At 42.5% G+C, this 19106-nt stretch overlaps 1 long non-coding RNA gene across 2 annotated transcripts in view; it reads right to left on the bottom strand.

Moving 5' to 3' along the window:
- The window catches only part of LOC306828708, a 122910-nt gene extending 105042 nt beyond the window's left edge, over positions 1–17868 (bottom strand). Inside the window, exons 1-2 of one of the 2 annotated variants that reach the window (XR_013779768.1) lie at positions 17764–17868; positions 16678–16871 (exon numbers count right to left, since the gene is read on the bottom strand). This is a non-coding gene — a long non-coding RNA (uncharacterized lncRNA). The remainder of the gene's footprint in view (positions 1–16677; positions 16872–17763) is intronic. The other variant, XR_013779769.1, reaches the window with a different exon arrangement.
- Positions 17869–19106: the final 1238 nt, after the last annotated feature.

Below are 19106 nucleotides of genomic sequence, written 5' to 3'. Positions count from 1 at the left end.
AAACACACGGAGAAATGCATATTATGCAGCTTTCAAGTTAACGACGATCAAACCGGCTGTCAAAGAAGCTAATAGAGCTGCTGCACGTAATGTTGACACTGACAACGAAAAAGAGACTGAGGAAGTGAGGAAATGAAGTCATTCTGAGGCAGTGAATGGACTGACTTTTTCTTGTGAAATGTATTACTGTATTACGGTAATCTTTTTCATCAGTGTGTGTGTGTGTGTGTGTGTGTGTGTGTGTGTGTGTGTGTGTGTGTGTGTGTGTGTGTGTGTGTGTGTGTGTGTGTGTGTGTGTGTGTGTGTGTGTGTGTGTGTGTGTGTGTGTGTGTGTTAAATCCAACCCAGCTGAAGGACACCGCCACCCAACGCTCCGCCAGCCGAAGGCTCTGTCATCAAGGACTGCATAGACTTGAAGAGGAGTGAGTGGAACGACGGACGCCAAAGGAGACATGACGCCCGTACCACACCAAGCCTCCCTTTGACTTACCTGCTCTGACTGTGGTGGACAGCTCACTATTCCTCACCGATGTCACAAGTGAGGAAACTTCAATTCCTAGAGACGACATTGCACACCGGGGTTTGAGCTTCGGCTCAAATATCATATTGCAGGTTAAATCTTTTTTTTTTTTTGTAAATTAACACTTCACCTTGTCCGATAAGGGCTGTAGAATAAGCACATTAATTTTCCGTATGTTCCTCACCACTAAAGGGCTCTAATTTAGAGAATAAAGTAGCTGTTTTTAGTGTAGCTGTGTTTAGGACAGCGTGCGTGGATTACGTTCAGTGGACGTGCGCTGTGAACTCGCATCAGGACCATACTACACTATAGACTTTATTTTTCACAACAACTTGACCACTGGACTGCATCAGGAATAAAAAAATAAATAGACATCAGTGCTGCATTTGCACAGACTTTGCTCTCTCTCTCTCACATGCACAGATAATGATTCAAGGGGGACTCCCTGGTGTCATGTCACAGCTGAGCTAACGCCAGGCGAAGGCTCTGTCATCGAGGACATATATCGAAGTCTTGATATAAAATTTTAGTGAAGAGAATGTGAATGCCTCAGGTTTGAATGTGTACGTTTGAGAAGTTTTAACAGCTCAACTGTGTGTGTGTGTGTGTGTGTGTGTGTGTGTGTGTGTGTGTGTGTGTGTTAAATCCAACCCAGCTGGAGGACACCGCCACCCAACGCTCCGCCAGCCGAAGGCTCTGTCATCAAGGACTGCATAGACTTGAAGAGGAGTGAGTGGAACGACGGACGCCAAAGGAGACATGACGCCCGTACCACACCAAGCCTCCCTTTGACTTACCTGCTCTGACTGTGGTGGGCAGCTCACTATTCCTCACCGATGTCACAAGTGAGGAAACTTCAATTCCTAGAGACGACATTGCACACCGGGATTTGAGCTTCGGATTAAATAGCATATTGCAGGTTAAATCTTTTTTTTTTGTAAATTAACACTTCACCTTGTCCGATAAGGGCTGTAGAATAAGCACATTAATTTTCTGTATGTTCCTCACCACTAAAGGGCTCTAATTTAGAGAATAAAGTACCGTAAATTCCGGACTATAAGCCGCTACTTTTTTGTCATGTTTTCAACACTGCGGCTTTTACAAGGATGCGGCTTATTTTGGGATTTTTGTCGGGGGACAATGAGCTTCTGCCGCAAAAACATTTGACCTCGTCACGTCGGAGCTTAATGTCAGTCATTTTGCGCTTCATGCATGCACCCTCATCATGGAAAACACACGGAGAAATGCATATGATGCAGCTTTCAAGTTAACGACGATCGAACCGGCTGTCAAAGAAGCTAATAGAGCTGCTGCACGTAATGTTGACACTGACAGCGACAACGAAAAAGAGACTGAGGAAGTGAGGAAATGAAGTCATTCTGAGGCAGTGAATGGACTGACTTTTTCTTGTGAAATGTATTACTGTATTACGGTAATCTTTTTCATCAGCCGTGTTACTGACACTGTTCGATAAAGGATTTCCAGTTAGTAGGCTTCGTTTTTGCGGATGTTACCGGTAGCCTACGTAGTTAATTAAATGTTAAAACAATGTTTTTGTGTCACATCTTTCTGTGTAAATAGCTCTGTTACAACGTGGACACCTGCGGCTTATAATCAAGTGCGGCTTATATATGTACAAATACATTTATTTACTTATTTTTAGCCGGTGCGGCTTATATCCAGGTGCGCTCAATAGTCCGGAATTTACGGTAGCTGTTTTTAGTGTAGCGGTGTTTAGGACAGCGTGCGTGGATTACGTTCAGTGGACGTGCGCTGTGAACTCGCATCAGGAGCATACTACACTATAGACTTTATTTTTCACAACAACTTGACCACTGGACTGCATCAGGAAAAAAAAAATAGACATCAGTGCTGCATTTGCACAGGCTTTGCTCTCTCTCGCTCTCTCTCACACGCACAGATAGTGATTCATGGGGGACTCCCTGGTGTCATGTTACAGCTGAACTAACACCAGGCGAAGGCTCTGTCATTGAGGACATATATCGAAGTCTTGATATAAAATTTTAGTGAAGAGAATGTGAATGCCTCAGGTTTGAATGTGTACGTTTGAGAAGTTTTAACAGCTCAACTGTGTGTGTGTGTGTGTGTGTGTTAAATCCAACCCAGCTGGAGGACACCGCCACCCAACGCTCCGCCAGCCGATGGCTCTGTCATCAAGGACTGCATAGACTTGAAGAGGAGTGAGTGGAACGACGGACGCCAAAGGAGACATGACGCCCGTACCACACCAAGCCTCCCTTTGACTTACCTGCTCTGACTGTGGTGGACAGCTCACTATTCCTCACCGATGTCACAAGTGAGGAAACTTCAATTCCTAGAGACGACATTGCACACCGGGGTTTGAGCTTCGGCTCAAATAGCATATTGCAGGTTAAATCTTTTTTTTTTTTTGTAAATTAACACTTCACCTTGTCCGATAAGGGCTGTAGAATAAGCACATTAATTTTCCGTATGTTCCTCACCACTAAAGGGCTCTAATTTAGAGAATAAAGTAGCTGTTTTTAGTGTAGCTGTGTTTAGGACAGCGTGCGTGGATTACGTTCAGTGGACGTGCGCTGTGAACTCGCATCAGGAGCATACTACACTATAGACTTTATTTTTCACAACAACTTGACCACTGGACTGCATCAGGAATAAAAAAATAAATAGACATCAGTGCTGCATTTGCACAGACTTTGCTCTCTCTCTCTCACACGCACAGATAATGATTCAAGGGGGACTCCCTGGTGTCATGTCACAGCTGAGCTAACGCAAGGCGAAGGCTCTGTCATCGAGGACATATATCGAAGTCTTGATATAAAATTTTAGTGAAGAGAATGTGAATGCCTCAGGTTTGAATGTGTACGTTTGAGAAGTTTTAACAGCTCAACTGTGTGTGTGTGTGTGTGTGTGTGTGTGTGTGTGTGTGTGTGTGTGTGTGTGTGTGTGTGTGTGTGTGTGTGTGTGTGTGTGTGTGTGTGTGTGTGTGTGTGTGTGTGTGTGTGTGTGTGTGTGTGTGTGTGTTAAATCCAACCCAGCTGGAGGACACCGCCACCCAACGCTCCGCCAGCCGAAGGCTCTGTCATCAAGGACTGCATAGACTTGAAGAGGAGTGAGTGGAACGACGGACGCCAAAGGAGACATGACGCCCGTACCACACCAAGCCTCCCTTTGACTTACCTGCTCTGACTGTGGTGGACAGCTCACTATTCCTCACCGATGTCACAAGTGAGGAAACTTCAATTCCTAGAGACGACATTGCACACCGGGATTTGAGCTTCGGATTAAATAGCATATTGCAGGTTAAATCTTTTTTTTTTGTAAATTAACACTTCACCTTGTCCGATAAGGGCTGTAGAATAAGCACATTAATTTTCTGTATGTTCCTCACCACTAAAGGGCTCTAATTTAGAGAATAAAGTACCGTAAATTCCGGACTATAAGCCGCTACTTTTTTGTCATGTTTTCAACACTGCGGCTTTTACAAGGATGCGGCTTATTTTTGGATTTTTGTCGGGGGACAATGAGCTTCTGCCGCAAAAACATTTGACCTCGTCACGTCGGAGCTTAATATCAGTCATTTTGCGCTTCATGCATGCACCCTCATCATGGAAAACACACGGAGAAATGCATATGATGCAGCTTTCAAGTTAACGACGATCGAACCGGCTGTCAAAGAAGCTAATAGAGCTGCTGCACGTAATGTTGACACTGACAGCGACAACGAAAAAGAGACTGAAGAAGTGAGGAAATGAAGTCATTCTGAGGCAGTGAATGGACTGACTTTTTCTTGTGAAATGTATTACTGTATTACGGTAATCTTTTTCATCAGCCGTGTTACTGACACTGTTCGATAAAGGATTTCCAGTTAGTAGGCTTCGTTTTTGCGGATGTTACCGGTAGCCTACGTAGTTAATTAAATGTTAAAACAATGTTTTTGTGTCACATCTTTCTGTGTAAATAGCTCTGTTACAACGTGGACACCTGCGGCTTATAATCAAGTGCGGCTTATATATGTACAAATACATTTATTTACTTATTTTTAGCCGGTGCGGCTTATATCCAGGTGCGCTCAATAGTCCGGAATTTACGGTAGCTGTTTTTAGTGTAGCGGTGTTTAGGACAGCGTGCGTGGACTACGTTCAGTGGACGTGCGCTGTGAACTGGCATCAGAAGCATACTACACTATAGACTTTATTTTTCACAACAACTTGACCACTGGACTGCATCAGGAATAAAAAAATAAATAGACATCAGTGCTGCATTTGCACAGACTTTGCTCTCTCTCTCTCACACGCACAGATAATGATTCAAGGGGGACTCCCTGGTGTCATGTCACAGCTGAGCTAACGCCAGGCGAAGGCTCTGTCATCGAGGACATATATCGAAGTCTTGATATAAAATTTTAGTGAAGAGAATGTGAATGCCTCAGGTTTGAATGTGTACGTTTGAGAAGTTTTAACAGCTCAACTGTGTGTGTGTGTGTGTGTGTGTGTGTGTGTGTGTGTGTGTGTGTGTGTGTGTGTGTGTGTGTGTGTGTGTGTGTGTGTGTGTGTGTGTGTGTGTGTGTGTGTGTGTGTGTGTGTGTGTGTGTGTGTTAAATCCAACCCAGCTGGAGGACACCGCCACCCAACGCTCCGCCAGCCGAAGGCTCTGTCATCAAGGACTGCATAGACTTGAAGAGGAGTGAGTGGAACGACGGACGCCAAAGGAGACATGACGCCCGTACCACACCAAGCCTCCCTTTGACTTACCTGCTCTGACTGTGGTGGGCAGCTCACTATTCCTCACCGATGTCACAAGTGAGGAAACTTCAATTCCTAGAGACGACATTGCACACCGGGATTTGAGCTTCGGATTAAATGGCATATTGCAGGTTAAATCTTTTTTTTTTTGTAAATTAACACTTCACCTTGTCCGATAAGGGCTGTAGAATAAGCACATTAATTTTCTGTATGTTCCTCACCACTAAAGGGCTCTAATTTAGAGAATAAAGTACCGTAAATTCCGGACTATAAGCCGCTACTTTTTTGTCATGTTTTCAACACTGCGGCTTTTACAAGGATGCGGCTTATTTTTGGATTTTTGTCGGGGGACAATGAGCTTCTGCCGCAAAAACATTTGACCTCGTCACGTCGGAGCTTAATATCAGTCATTTTGCGCTTCATGCATGCACCCTCATCATGGAAAACACACGGAGAAATGCATATGATGCAGCTTTCAAGTTAACGACGATCGAACCGGCTGTCAAAGAAGCTAATAGAGCTGCTGCACGTAATGTTGACACAGACAGCGACAACGAAAAAGAGACTGAGGAAGTGAGGAAATGAAGTCATTCTGAGGCAGTGAATGGACTGACTTTTTCTTGTGAAATGTATTACTGTATTACGGTAATCTTTTTCATCAGCCGTGTTACTGACACTGTTCGATAAAGGATTTCCAGTTAGTAGGCTTCGTTTTTGCGGATGTTACCGGTAGCCTACGTAGTTAATTAAATGTTAAAACAATATTTTTGTGTCACATCTTTCTGTGTAAATAGCTCTGTTACAACGTGGACACCTGCGGCTTATAATCAAGTGCGGCTTATATATGTACAAATACATTTATTTACTTATTTTTAGCCGGTGCGGCTTATATCCAGGTGCGCTCAATAGTCCGGAATTTACGGTAGCTGTTTTTAGTGTAGCGGTGTTTAGGACAGCGTGCGTGGACTACGTTCAGTGGACGTGCGCTGTGAACTGGCATCAGGAGCATACTACACTATAGACTTTATTTTTCACAACAACTTGACCACTGGACTGCATCAGGAATAAAAAAATAAATAGACATCAGTGCTGCATTTGCACAGACTTTGCTCTCTCTCTCTCACACGCACAGATAATGATTCAAGGGGGACTCCCTGGTGTCATGTCACAGCTGAGCTAACGCCAGGCGAAGGCTCTGTCATCGAGGACATATATCGAAGTCTTGATATAAAATTTTAGTGAAGAGAATGTGAATGCCTCAGGTTTGAATGTGTACGTTTGAGAAGTTTTAACAGCTCAACTGTGTGTGTGTGTGTGTGTGTGTGTGTGTGTGTGTGTGTGTGTGTGTGTGTGTGTGTGTGTGTGTGTGTGTGTGTGTGTGTGTGTGTGTGTGTGTGTGTGTGTGTGTGTGTGTGTGTGTGTGTGTGTGTGTGTGTGTGTGTGTGTGTGTTAAATCCAACCCAGCTGGAGGACACCGCCACCCAACGCTCCGCCAGCCGAAGGCTCTGTCATCAAGGACTGCATAGACTTGAAGAGGAGTGAGTGGAACGACGGACGCCAAAGGAGACATGACGCCCGTACCACACCAAGCCTCCCTTTGACTTACCTGCTCTGACTGTGGTGGGCAGCTCACTATTCCTCACCGATGTCACAAGTGAGGAAACTTCAATTCCTAGAGACGACATTGCACACCGGGATTTGAGCTTCGGATTAAATGGCATATTGCAGGTTAAATCTTTTTTTTTTTGTAAATTAACACTTCACCTTGTCCGATAAGGGCTGTAGAATAAGCACATTAATTTTCTGTATGTTCCTCACCACTAAAGGGCTCTAATTTAGAGAATAAAGTACCGTAAATTCCGGACTATAAGCCGCTACTTTTTTGTCATGTTTTCAACACTGCGGCTTTTACAAGGATGCGGCTTATTTTTGGATTTTTGTCGGGGGACAATGAGCTTCTGCCGCAAAAACATTTGACCTCGTCACGTCGGAGCTTAATATCAGTCATTTTGCGCTTCATGCATGCACCCTCATCATGGAAAACACACGGAGAAATGCATATGATGCAGCTTTCAAGTTAACGACGATCGAACCGGCTGTCAAAGAAGCTAATAGAGCTGCTGCACGTAATGTTGACACAGACAGCGACAACGAAAAAGAGACTGAGGAAGTGAGGAAATGAAGTCATTCTGAGGCAGTGAATGGACTGACTTTTTCTTGTGAAATGTATTACGGTAATCTTTTTCATCAGTGTGTGTGTGTGTGTGTGTGTGTGTGTGTGTGTGTGTGTGTGTGTGTGTGTGTGTGTGTGTGTGTGTGTGTGTGTGTGTGTGTGTGTGTGTGTGTGTGTGTGTGTGTGTGTGTGTGTGTGTGTGTGTGTTAAATCCAACCCAGCTGGAGGACACCGCCACCCAACGCTCCGCCAGCCGAAGGCTCTGTCATCAAGGACTGCATAGACTTGAAGAGGAGTGAGTGGAACGACGGACGCCAAAGGAGACATGACGCCCGTACCACACCAAGCCTCCCTTTGACTTACCTGCTCTGACTGTGGTGGACAGCTCACTATTCCTCACCGATGTCACAAGTGAGGAAACTTCAATTCCTAGAGACGACATTGCACACCGGGGTTTGAGCTTCGGCTCAAATATCATATTGCAGGTTAAATCTTTTTTTTTTTTTGTAAATTAACACTTCACCTTGTCCGATAAGGGCTGTAGAATAAGCACATTAATTTTCCGTATGTTCCTCACCACTAAAGGGCTCTAATTTAGAGAATAAAGTAGCTGTTTTTAGTGTAGCTGTGTTTAGGACAGCGTGCGTGGATTACGTTCAGTGGACGTGCGCTGTGAACTCGCATCAGGAGCATACTACACTATAGACTTTATTTTTCACAACAACTTGACCACTGGACTGCATCAGGAATAAAAAAATAAATAGTCATCAGTGCTGCATTTGCACAGGCTTTGCTCTCTCTCTCTCACACGCACAGATAATGATTCAAGGGGGACTCCCTGGTGTCATGTCACAGCTGAGCTAACGCCAGGCGAAGGCTCTGTCATCGAGGACATATATCGAAGTCTTGATATAAAATTTTAGTGAAGAGAATGTGAATGCCTCAGGTTTGAATGTGTAAGTTTGAGAAGATTTAACAGCTCAACTGTGTGTGTGTGTGTGTGTGTGTGTGTGTGTGTTTGTGTGTGTTTGTGTGTGTGTGTTAAATCCAACCCAGCTGGAGGATACCGCCAGCTGGGTCCGTGGAACGACGGACGCCAAAGGAGACATGACGCCCGTACCACACCAAGCCTCCCTTTGACTTACCTGCTCTGACTGTGGTGGACAGCTCACTATTCCTCACCCATGTCACAAGTGAGGAAACTTCAATTCCTGGAGACGACATTGCACACCGGGATTTGAGCTTCGGATTAAATAGCATATTGCAGGTTAAATCTTTTTTTTTTTTGTATATTAACACTTCACCTTGTCCGATAAGGACAAAGTCACCCAACGCACCGCCAGGCGAAGGCTCTGTCATCAAGCCTCCTAGCCTCCCTTGGACTTACCTGCTCTGACTGTGGTGGACAGCTCACTATTCCTCACCGATGTCACAAGTGAGGAATTTTCAATTTGTGCGCTGTGAACTTGCATCAGGAGCATACTACACTATAGACTTGTGGAGACATGTCAAAAGATGTCCATGCAGGCCAGGAAACACGGATCTGGAACAAACTGGTCGACGCAGAGTGCTGGCTCTGGCTGCAGCCCAAGAAACAGTATTTAGTCAACAATTTTCCAGTGGAATGTGGAAGATCCTGAGCACCATGAAGATGGACGAGGTTGGCCTGGCTGTGCGGAACGACCTCTCTATTGTTCATTTTGCCCAGTCACTTTACAACAGGCACGGATAGGACCCCACAAAGTGTGAACATATGCGTCAAAAGCTCCGTGAGGTGGGACGACTGCTGATATGCCTGCGCACAGACTTCTTGATTCACAGCTTGGAGGAGGCATTAAAGCCTTCCAACTTTCAGAGAGTTGTTCAGGCAGTCAAGAAAGTTGCTGGATTTGATGAGAAGACTCTCTCCTATCACACTCCAAGCCACATTCGTGTCCATCGGGATTTTTACAGGTCGCCAGTTCCAACCACACAATTATCAAAGATCTCAAAACTACTGTTGTCCATGGAAAAAGGCAATCTCGCTGGCCTGCAGGGAAAATCCCTGGATGACATTGAAATTGAAGGTTTGTATTAATATTGATACCATTTGACTTTCAAGCAAGTACATACAAGCTGTTTTTGGATATCTCAACCTTGATTTTTCTACCGTCTCTAAGATTTACCCAAACTAGCAGTATTGAAGAATGAGAACATGTCTTTTTGTTGCAGATTTTTTCTCTGAAATATAAATTCCAATGAAAATCCACTAATGTCCAGCTGTTGTATGAATTATGTTCTCTAGATGAGATGTCATTCACTGATACTGAAGCCAAAGACAGTGGCAGTGACTCAGAGGGCAGAAGCACAGAGGCCAAACAACTAGAGCCTGTAGATAAAGAAGACCTGGGTCAGGCCCAAACCTCCGAGGGCCACAGTAAGTCCCTCATATGGGCTTCTCTTTTAGCAGAGGTGGGGAACAGTCTATTGATGAGACTCTTTTCACAAGTCATGTTTGGTCTTTTTCAGAGATACTGCCACAAGAGACATCCTCAGCAGGAGAGATGGCCCCTTCATCTGAAGGTAAGACAGTCTTCAAAGCCTTGTTGAAATGATAAGAAACAATGAGACCTCCAGAACAGGTAAATGTAGAGAAATTAAATTCATTAAATTAGGCCATAGAATTACAGATAAGTGACAGTGATATCTTTAATACATACATAATGCTGCTGCTGCTCTGTAAGACGGGACGGATTGGAGGACCTGACAGGGCGTTTGATCTGATCTTACACAGCACTGGACGCCGCTCTGATGTGAAACAGTGGCTCGAGTGTCGCGCCTGAGCCACAGAGGATGCAGCTCGCACGTCCTGAGCAATGTTTGACAATTCATTCAAAAGATGAACGGAAGAAAAGAGAGGCTGTTTTTCTTATAAGCCACATTTGCTTTTTGTTATATTTAGATTGATCTGCAATAACTTTAAAATACTGTGCATTCATTTGCCGCTTTCAAACCTGTATAACCCACAAAAACCTTAAATACTACCTCCATCTAACTGAACAATCAAGTGAAAGAAAGTAGCTTAAAATACCACACTATGTTTTTAAGCACAATCTGTATTTGTTAAAGTTACAAGACTAGTGTTACATTTCATGTGATTGAATAAAATATAATAATGTAATTGCCTTCTCAGTCGTGTCTGTATCATACCACTCTACTGTCTTTATGTGCATGCTGTCTTTAACACTAACCTGCATTAAATGTTCAGCACTCGAGTGTTGAAGTACTTTTAAAGCTATTTGTTTCCCAGCTGTGACTTCTGTCATTGCCCTACAAGAACATGAGACATTCTATGTTTTTACAGCTTAAAACAGGAGAGATATGGTTTAAATCAATGAATACTTTATTTGATTGATAACACATAGTCTGAACGGTGGTTCAGTTATAAAAGTGAGGAGGTTACTGGTTTGAATCCCTGTCTGACAGGAGTCTCTCTGTGAGTAGTTTGCATGCTCTCTTCCTTCCACGGTCCAAAGGTGTTCACCGAGAGGAGAACAAAGTAAGGGAGACTATCAGGTGAGCTGGCAGGGGTATCTGTATCAGCCATCTTTCTTCTTCCTTGTGTCTAAAATGAGGATAATAAAAAACAATGAGAAACATCTTAGACAAGGAAAAGAACCAGAGAAAAGGTCCATACAAACAGAAACCTTAATGAAACAGATTCATTTACCAACTCCACAGTTATGCACAGAAACACATATACCGTAAATTCCGGACTATAAGCCGCTACTTTTTTCTCACACTTCGAGCACTGCGGCTTCTACTCCGGTGCGGCTAATGCATGGATTTTTTATGGGGGACAATGAGCTTCTGCCGCAAAAACATTTGACTTCGTCACGTCGGATCTTAATATCAGTCATTTTGCGCTTCATGCACGCACCCTCATGATGGAAAACACACGGAGAAATACATATGATGCAGTTTTCAAGTTAAAGGCGATCGACCTGGCTGTCAAAGAAGCTAACAGAGCTGCTGCACGTTAAGATGACACTGACAGCGACAACAGAGACTGAGGAAGTGAGTAATGAAGTCATTCTGAGGCAGTGAATGGATGGACTTTTTCTTGTGAAATATATTACGGTCATCTTTTTCATCAGCCGTGTTACAGACACCGTCGGCTAGGCTTCGTATTGTAACAGTTCATGTTGTAAAGTCAGTAGTTGATAATGTGTTCATAATTCCGATTATGTGGAGAGTCAGTGAATGCACCAGCGAGAACGTGTTGAGTGGCTGTATGAGAGAACGCTGGGAGAGAGAGTTGGATTGTTACGGCAAGTTACGTGTGTTGCTCTCTGCTGTAAACGGCGTGGTCACGGCCGACAGTGATCGGGTTAAGTAAAACTTATTATTTGAACGCTCTCGTCGTCCTTTAACGTCCGTACGGACGCTACAGTATTTGCGGATGTTACCGGTAGCCTACGTCTGTGTAAATAGCTCTTGTTATAGCGTGGACACCTGCGGCTTATAATCAAGTGCGGCTTATATATGTACAAATACATTTATTTACTTATTTTTAGCCGGTGCGGCTTATATCCAGGTGCGCTCAATAGTACGGAATTTACGGTACTCTCACATATACTCAATTTTTGTGTAAATGTACATAGAACTGAAGTACTACTGACAGCAGACTTTAGTACTATGTGCACCACTAGTTTCTGTCATATAACATATTTTCACCAGCATATATTAGATCATGGAGAGGATTCAAGATGGCGGAGTGAGAGGCAAGGTCTCTGCAGGCTCTGTAAATAAGTCCGAGTTTAGTCCTTTTATTGTCGCTTTTTCGGTGTAACTTCCCTTCATTTTCATTACTAAGTCTTGTGCCAAGAATTTGCACATCTTTTTTTACAGTTTGTAAATTTTTGTAAAAGTTTTGTTTTTTTGCTGCTAGCATGTCTGACCACGATTACAATTTGAAGGTCCTCCAGGAGGCGTGTAATGACAGTGATATTGAAGATATTGAAGTGGATCAAACTCCTAAAGACAGCAGACGTAATTTGAGCCATACTCCTATTAAAAGTCCAAACCCGAAAAAGATGAAAGCAACACAGGCATCTGACAAGAAAGAAGATGATAGCGTGAGTGCTGCAATTCTGCACGCCATCCAAGTCTTAACCAAAAAGGTCGACGAACAAACTGTGCAGCTTAAAAACTCTGAGAAGCGTATTGAAGACAACAAAACGGCGATAGACGAGAACAAGAAAGAAATTGATATGCTGAGTAAAAAAATCGACGAAGTTAAAAGAGAAAACAACACCATGAGAAACACATGTGAGGAGCAAGCCCGCTATAAGAGGAGATGGACATCTTTTTTTACAGTTTGTAAATTTTTGTAAAAGTTTTGTTTTTTTGCTGCTAGCATGTCTGACCACGATTACAATTTGAAGGTCCTCCAGGAGGCGTGTAATGACAGTGATATTGAAGATATTGAAGTGGATCAAACTCCTAAAGACAGCAGACGTAATTTGAGCCATACTCCTATTAAAAGTCCAAACCCGAAAAAGATGAAAGCAACACAGGCATCTGACAAGAAAGAAGATGATAGCGTGAGTGCTGCAATTCTGCACGCCATCCAAGTCTTAACCAAAAAGGTCGACGAACAAACTGTGCAGCTTAAAAACTCTGAGAAGCGTATTGAAGACAACAAAACGGCGATAGACGAGAACAAGAAAGAAATTGATATGCTGAGTAAAAAAATCGACGAAGTTAAAAGAGAAAACAACACCATGAGAAACACATGTGAGGAGCAAGCCCGCTATAAGAGGAGATGGAACCTGAGGCTGACGGGGCTACCTGAGAAGGATGGAGAGCATACAAGAGAAGCTGTCATCGGCATTCTCACACAAGTGGTACCGATGTCTGTGGAGCATCTGCGAGACACAGTGGACACCGTCCATCGTCTGGGGAGAAAGAACGACCCTGCTCACTCCAACAACACACCGAGGGCCATAATTATCCAATTCGGGATGAGAACCGTTCGGGATGAGGTCTGGAGACGTTCGAGGGAAGTGAGAGTCTGCAGTGAGATGCACATCCGATTCAAGGAAGATTTCTCCAAAGAAGACCGAGAGGCTCGCACCAAACTGTGGCCGCTTGTGCAGGAAGCGAGGAGAATTGGGAAAAGAGCGTTTCTCAAAGAAGGGTATGCATTGATTGATAACCAACAGGTTGATCCAAAATAATCAGTGATAAAAGTTTTAGTTTCTATGATTACAGGCAAGCCGCCTAGTTTGAAGTGTATGTGTGGCACAGTTGTTTATTAGGATGTTACACTGAAACGTTTTTTGAATCAGTAGGTTGATAAGGACAAAGCTGCTCATTCCTGCGCATCCTTTTTCTAGCGCATTTTTTCTTTGAATAGTTTGACTTGGTGAATGTTATCTTTTATTTCTTTAAATACTCGGGGGTTGAATAATATTACAAAACGTAAGGCAGCTTTTCTTTTTTGTAAGGAGCAAAAGACTACATTTATTTTCTTACAAGAGACTCATTCAACAGAAGCAGACGCTACATTTTGGAAACAGCAATGGGGGGACTCTGTTTTTTTCAGTCATGGTACATCTCATTCAGCTGGAGTTATGATTCTGTTTAACAGATTTTCTGGGAATATAATTGACCACAGAAGTGACACAAATGGTCATTGGCTAATGGTAGTGATTGAGTATAATTATATAAATTACATTCTGTGATATGTGTGTATGGTTACAACCTAAGACCACTGAACAAATTTTTTTTTTCTTGTTTAAGCAAACTGATAGAGGACTGGAAAGTGACTTATGCAACCGATAAAATAATAATAGGTGGAGATTTTAATTTAGCTCCCGATCTTTGGTTAGATCGTCTTCCTTGTAGAGGATTATGTCACAACCATGAAGAAATTATCCTTGAATTTACTTCCCAGTTAAACTTGACTGATTACTGGAGATTAAAAAATCCCAGGGAATTGAAATACACTTGGTTTAATCCTGCTAATAATGGCCAGTGCTCAAGATTAGACTATTGTACGGCATACATTTTAGGACATCCTCAGGTCTCAGACGAAGGTGTCAGACCTCAGACGAAAAAGCATCAGTTCTCAGGAAAACCTCCGTCGGGTGTCAGACCTCAGACTAAACGGCCTCAGATGAAACTGTCTCAGACTAAACGGCGTCAGACCTCAGACGAAACGGCCTCAGACGAAAAAGCCTCAGACGAAACGGCCTCAGACGAAAAAGCCTCAGACGAAAAAGCCTCAGACGAAACGGCCTCAGACGAAAAAGCCTCAGACGAAAAAGCCTCAGACGAAACGGCCTCAGACGAAAAAGCCTCAGACTGAACGGCCTCAGACGAAAAAGCCTCAGACGAAAAAGCCTCAGACGAAACGGCCTCAGACGAAAAAGCCTCAGACGAAACGGCCTCAGACGAAAAAGCCTCAGACGAAACGGCCTCAGACTGAACGGCCTCAGACGAAAAAGCCTCAGACTGAACGGCCTCAGACGAAAAAGCCTCAGACGAAACTGCCTCAGACATATTTATTTTATTTATTTTTAAATTCGAGGGGGGGGGGGGGGGGGTGACTAAACGGCCTCAGATATAATTATTTTATTTATTTATATATTTTTAAATTGGGGGGGAAGCGGAGCGTTGCCGGGGAACATGAAACGTCATCAAGATGCGACCACAACAACCCTGGCGCGTCTATGGGCGCGGAATGAAAATACAGTAAGTAAGTTTTCATTCCGCGCCCATAGCAGTGGGTGTGGACTGTAGCTGTTTCCGTTCTACGTTCGTGAAGCTTTTTTACAGCCCTCATGGGCGCTGTCATCTTGGAATTTTGCAACCAGAGTCTGCGCAGTAGGGTCCGGCGGGAGGAGCCCTGGCAACACGCCCCGCCCACTTTGCGTACCGCTCTGATAGCTTACGCAGCCCAGCTACGCCAAGAACTTAAGAATCTTTACGGAGAGAAATTCATCTACCGACCATAAACGTGAGTACAAAACCACCATATATTTCAAGTCAAATATCTAAACGTAGTTCATTCAGAAATTAAGAAAATCACACTTTTTATATTAATTATTGAATTTAAACGTTTTTTCGTGTCCTGTATGTCTTGTTTATTGTTACTGGATGCCTTGAATTTCCCTCAGTATCTATCTATCTATCTATCTTCTTTAACTGTGTGGGTTATTAAACCTTTTATTTTTGGCAAAAAACGAACTAAAACTATTTTAAGCTAAGTTAGCAACATAAACTGTGTACAGATCGAACATATGCTGGTGAAAATATGTTATATGATTGAAAGTAGTGATGCACATAGTACTAAAGTTATATCTGCTGTCAGTAGTTACTTCAGGTCTATGTACATTTACAGAGTATGTGTTTCTGTGCATAACTGTGGAGTTGGTAAATGAATCTGTTTCATTAAGGTTTCTGTTTGTATGGACCTTTTCTCTGGTTCTTTTCCTTGTCTAAGATGTTTATCTCATTGTTTTTTATTATCCTCATTTTAGACACAAGGAAGAAGAAAGATGGCTGATACAGATACCCCTGCCAGCTCACCTGATGGTCTCCCTTACTTTGTTCTCCTCTCGGTGAACACCTTTGGACTGTGGAAGGAAGAGAGCATGCAAACTACTCACAGAGAGACTCCTGTCAGACAGGGATTCAAACCAGTAACCTCCTCACTTTTATAACTGAACCATCATTCACACTATGTGTTATAAATCAAATAAAGTATTCATTGATTTGAACCTTTTCTCTCCTGTTTTAAGCTGTAAAAACATGGACTGTCTCATGTTCTTGTAATGACAGAAGTCACAGCTGGGAAACAAATAGCTTTAAAAGTACATCAACACTCGAGTGCTGAACATTTAATGCAGGTTAGTGTTAAAGACAGCATGCACATAAAGACAGTAGAGTGGTATGATACAGACACGACTGAGAAGGCAATTACATTATTATATTTTATTCAATCACATGAAATGTAACACTAGTCTTGTAACTTGAACAAATACAGATTGTGCTTAAAAACATAGTGTGGTATTTTAAGCTACTTTCTTTCACTTGATTGTTCAGTTAGATGGAGGCAGTATTTAAGGTTTTTGTGGGTTATACAGGTTTGAAAGAGGCAAATGAGTGAACAGTATGTTAAAGTTTAAGCAGATTAATCTAAAAATAACAAAAACAAAATGTGGCTTATAAGAAAAACCTCGGTATTAAACAGCCTCTCTTTTCTTCCGTTCATCTTTTGAATGAATAGTCAAACATTGCTCAGGACGTGCGAGCTGCGTCCTCTGTGGCTCAGGCGCGACACTCGGCCCACTGTTTCACATCAGACCGCTGTCCAGTGTAAGATCAGACCAAACGCCCTGGTAAGAGAAGCAGTGGTCAGGTCCTGCAATCCTCCGAGGACGAGCTGGAAGAGAGAGACAACATGAGAAAAAGGAAATCCTCAGTTTAATGTATAATATGTTGGTGTAAACAGGGAAATACCTATTAAAAGACATAAAATCTTCATTAATGATTATATATGCAAAATAAGAAACATTAATATATAATTTTGTGAGAAACGTGATCTTTATGCCTTCTTTTATTGAGCCTGTCTGTCTCCTCCTAACCACCATAACAAGCAGCCTGTTTTGTAGTCTGTGTCAGGTTTTGTCAAGTTATAACACCATTTATTAATAAGCGTCATTAAATGTACAACATGATCAACTTGTGATTATTGGATTGGTAGTGTGTGTGTAAACTCATGCTGAATATTTGGCATTTTTAAGCAGCGTGATGCTTGGTTAATATTATATTACACCACTGCTGATTGTTTGTGTTCACGTTTCTGTCAGTCTCTTAAATCAGACAGAAGTTAAATCAGAGCTTACTTTAGTTTTATCCTGATATCTAGAGAAATATTCTACCTCATTATACAGTATTATAAATATCAGCCTGCATGGTGACATGTTAATCTCTGTATAACACACTCTTTACACAGACTGTAAACATGTACACTTACTTTTTTTAAAACCTTACCAGACCTATTTCTTATTTACTGAAACATAACTATACAGTCAATGAACGGCATCTATGAGCTGATTTTAATTACCATGTTTTTTATTTTAAATACAATTCCACTCACAAAAACGATATAACAATATCAAGAAACATATGTCAGTTCTTAGGTTTGCTCATATTAAAAAGTAAAATAAATAGATAAATCATATCTGATAACTAACCTAGCTTAGCCTGCTAATATGTTAGCTCGCTCGATAGCGCTTTAAGCAATGACACATAAATCAAACTTTATTACTTACTGTAAAAACTGCAAAGCTCCCTTAGAGTCCACAGGTCCGTGACATTAGTTTACTGCAGAAAAAACAGCTTTCACCAGCTCAAAAAAGACGAAAAAACTGAACAGAAAAGCTGTCAATCATCGCCATGTGTGACGTAAAATTTTAACCTCAAATAACTTATTTAAAACAAACTTCACAGAAAAATGAGCACTTGAACACCATGTAGGGTGATAATATCTAATGATCACAGCAGAGTTTGGGTCTGGAAAAAAATTATGTGACGAGTATTTTAACTTAACAGTTTGACCCAAGTCCCGTCTGTTATCATTAAGGAGGCGGGGCTTATGACCTATACTGCAGCCAGTCAGTAGGGGGCGATCTAAAAAAAAAAGCTTCACTTCACAGGGGACCTTGTCCCGTCCATTATTTTTACAGTCTATGGCCCATAGACGCGCCAGGGTTGTTGTGGTCGCATCTTGATGACGTTTCATGTTCCCCGGCAACGCTCCGCTTCCCCCCCAATTTAAAAATATATAAATAAATAAAATAATTATATCTGAGGCCGTTTAGTCACCCCCCCCCCCCCCCCCCCCCCCCCCCCGAATTTAAAAATAAATAAAATAAATATGTCTGAGGCAGTTTCGTCTGAGGCTTTTTCGTCTGAGGCCGTTCAGTCTGAGGCCGTTTCGTCTGAGGCTTTTTCGTCTGAGGCTTTTTCGTCTGAGGCCGTTTCGTCTGAGGCTTTTTCGTCTGAGGCCGTTTCGTCTGAGGCTTTTTCGTCTGAGGCTTTTTCGTCTGAGGCCGTTCAGTCTGAGGCCGTTTCGTCTGAGGCTTTTTCGTCTGAGGCCGTTTCGTCTGAGGCTTTTTCGTCTGAGGCTTTTTCGTCTGAGGCCGTTTCGTCTGAGGTCTGACGCCGTTTAGTCTGAGACAGTTTCATCTGAGGCCGTTTAGTCTGAGGTCTGACACCCGACGGAGGTTTTCCTGAGAACTGATGCTTTTTCGTCTGAGGTCTGACACCTTCGTCTGAGACCTGAGGATGTCCTAAAATGTATGCCGTACTATTGGTTAATATCTCTAAACTTAATTAACAATGTTTCTAAGTGTGAAATTTCTGCGTCTCCTCTTACTGATCATTGTGTAATTTCTTTGTTGCTTAAGTTGTGTAGTACCGAGTCTAACCTTAACCCTATATGGAAATTTAATAACAGTCTTCTTGATAATCAAGTTTTTTGCAATGAGGTCGTAAAGTTAGCTCAAGACATTTCTGAAATGGAAATGTCATCTGTTAGTAAATGGGAGTGGTTTAAATTTAAAACTAAAGAGTCTGCAATCAAAACAAGTAAATATATCTCAAAACTTAAGAA

Source organism: Symphodus melops (genome assembly GCF_947650265.1).
Source record: "Symphodus melops genome assembly, chromosome: 8".
NCBI classification, from domain to species: Eukaryota; Metazoa; Chordata; class Actinopteri; order Labriformes; family Labridae; genus Symphodus; species Symphodus melops.
The sequence above is the reverse complement of the archived record's forward strand: the minus strand, read 5'-3'. Positions and strand labels throughout refer to the sequence as shown.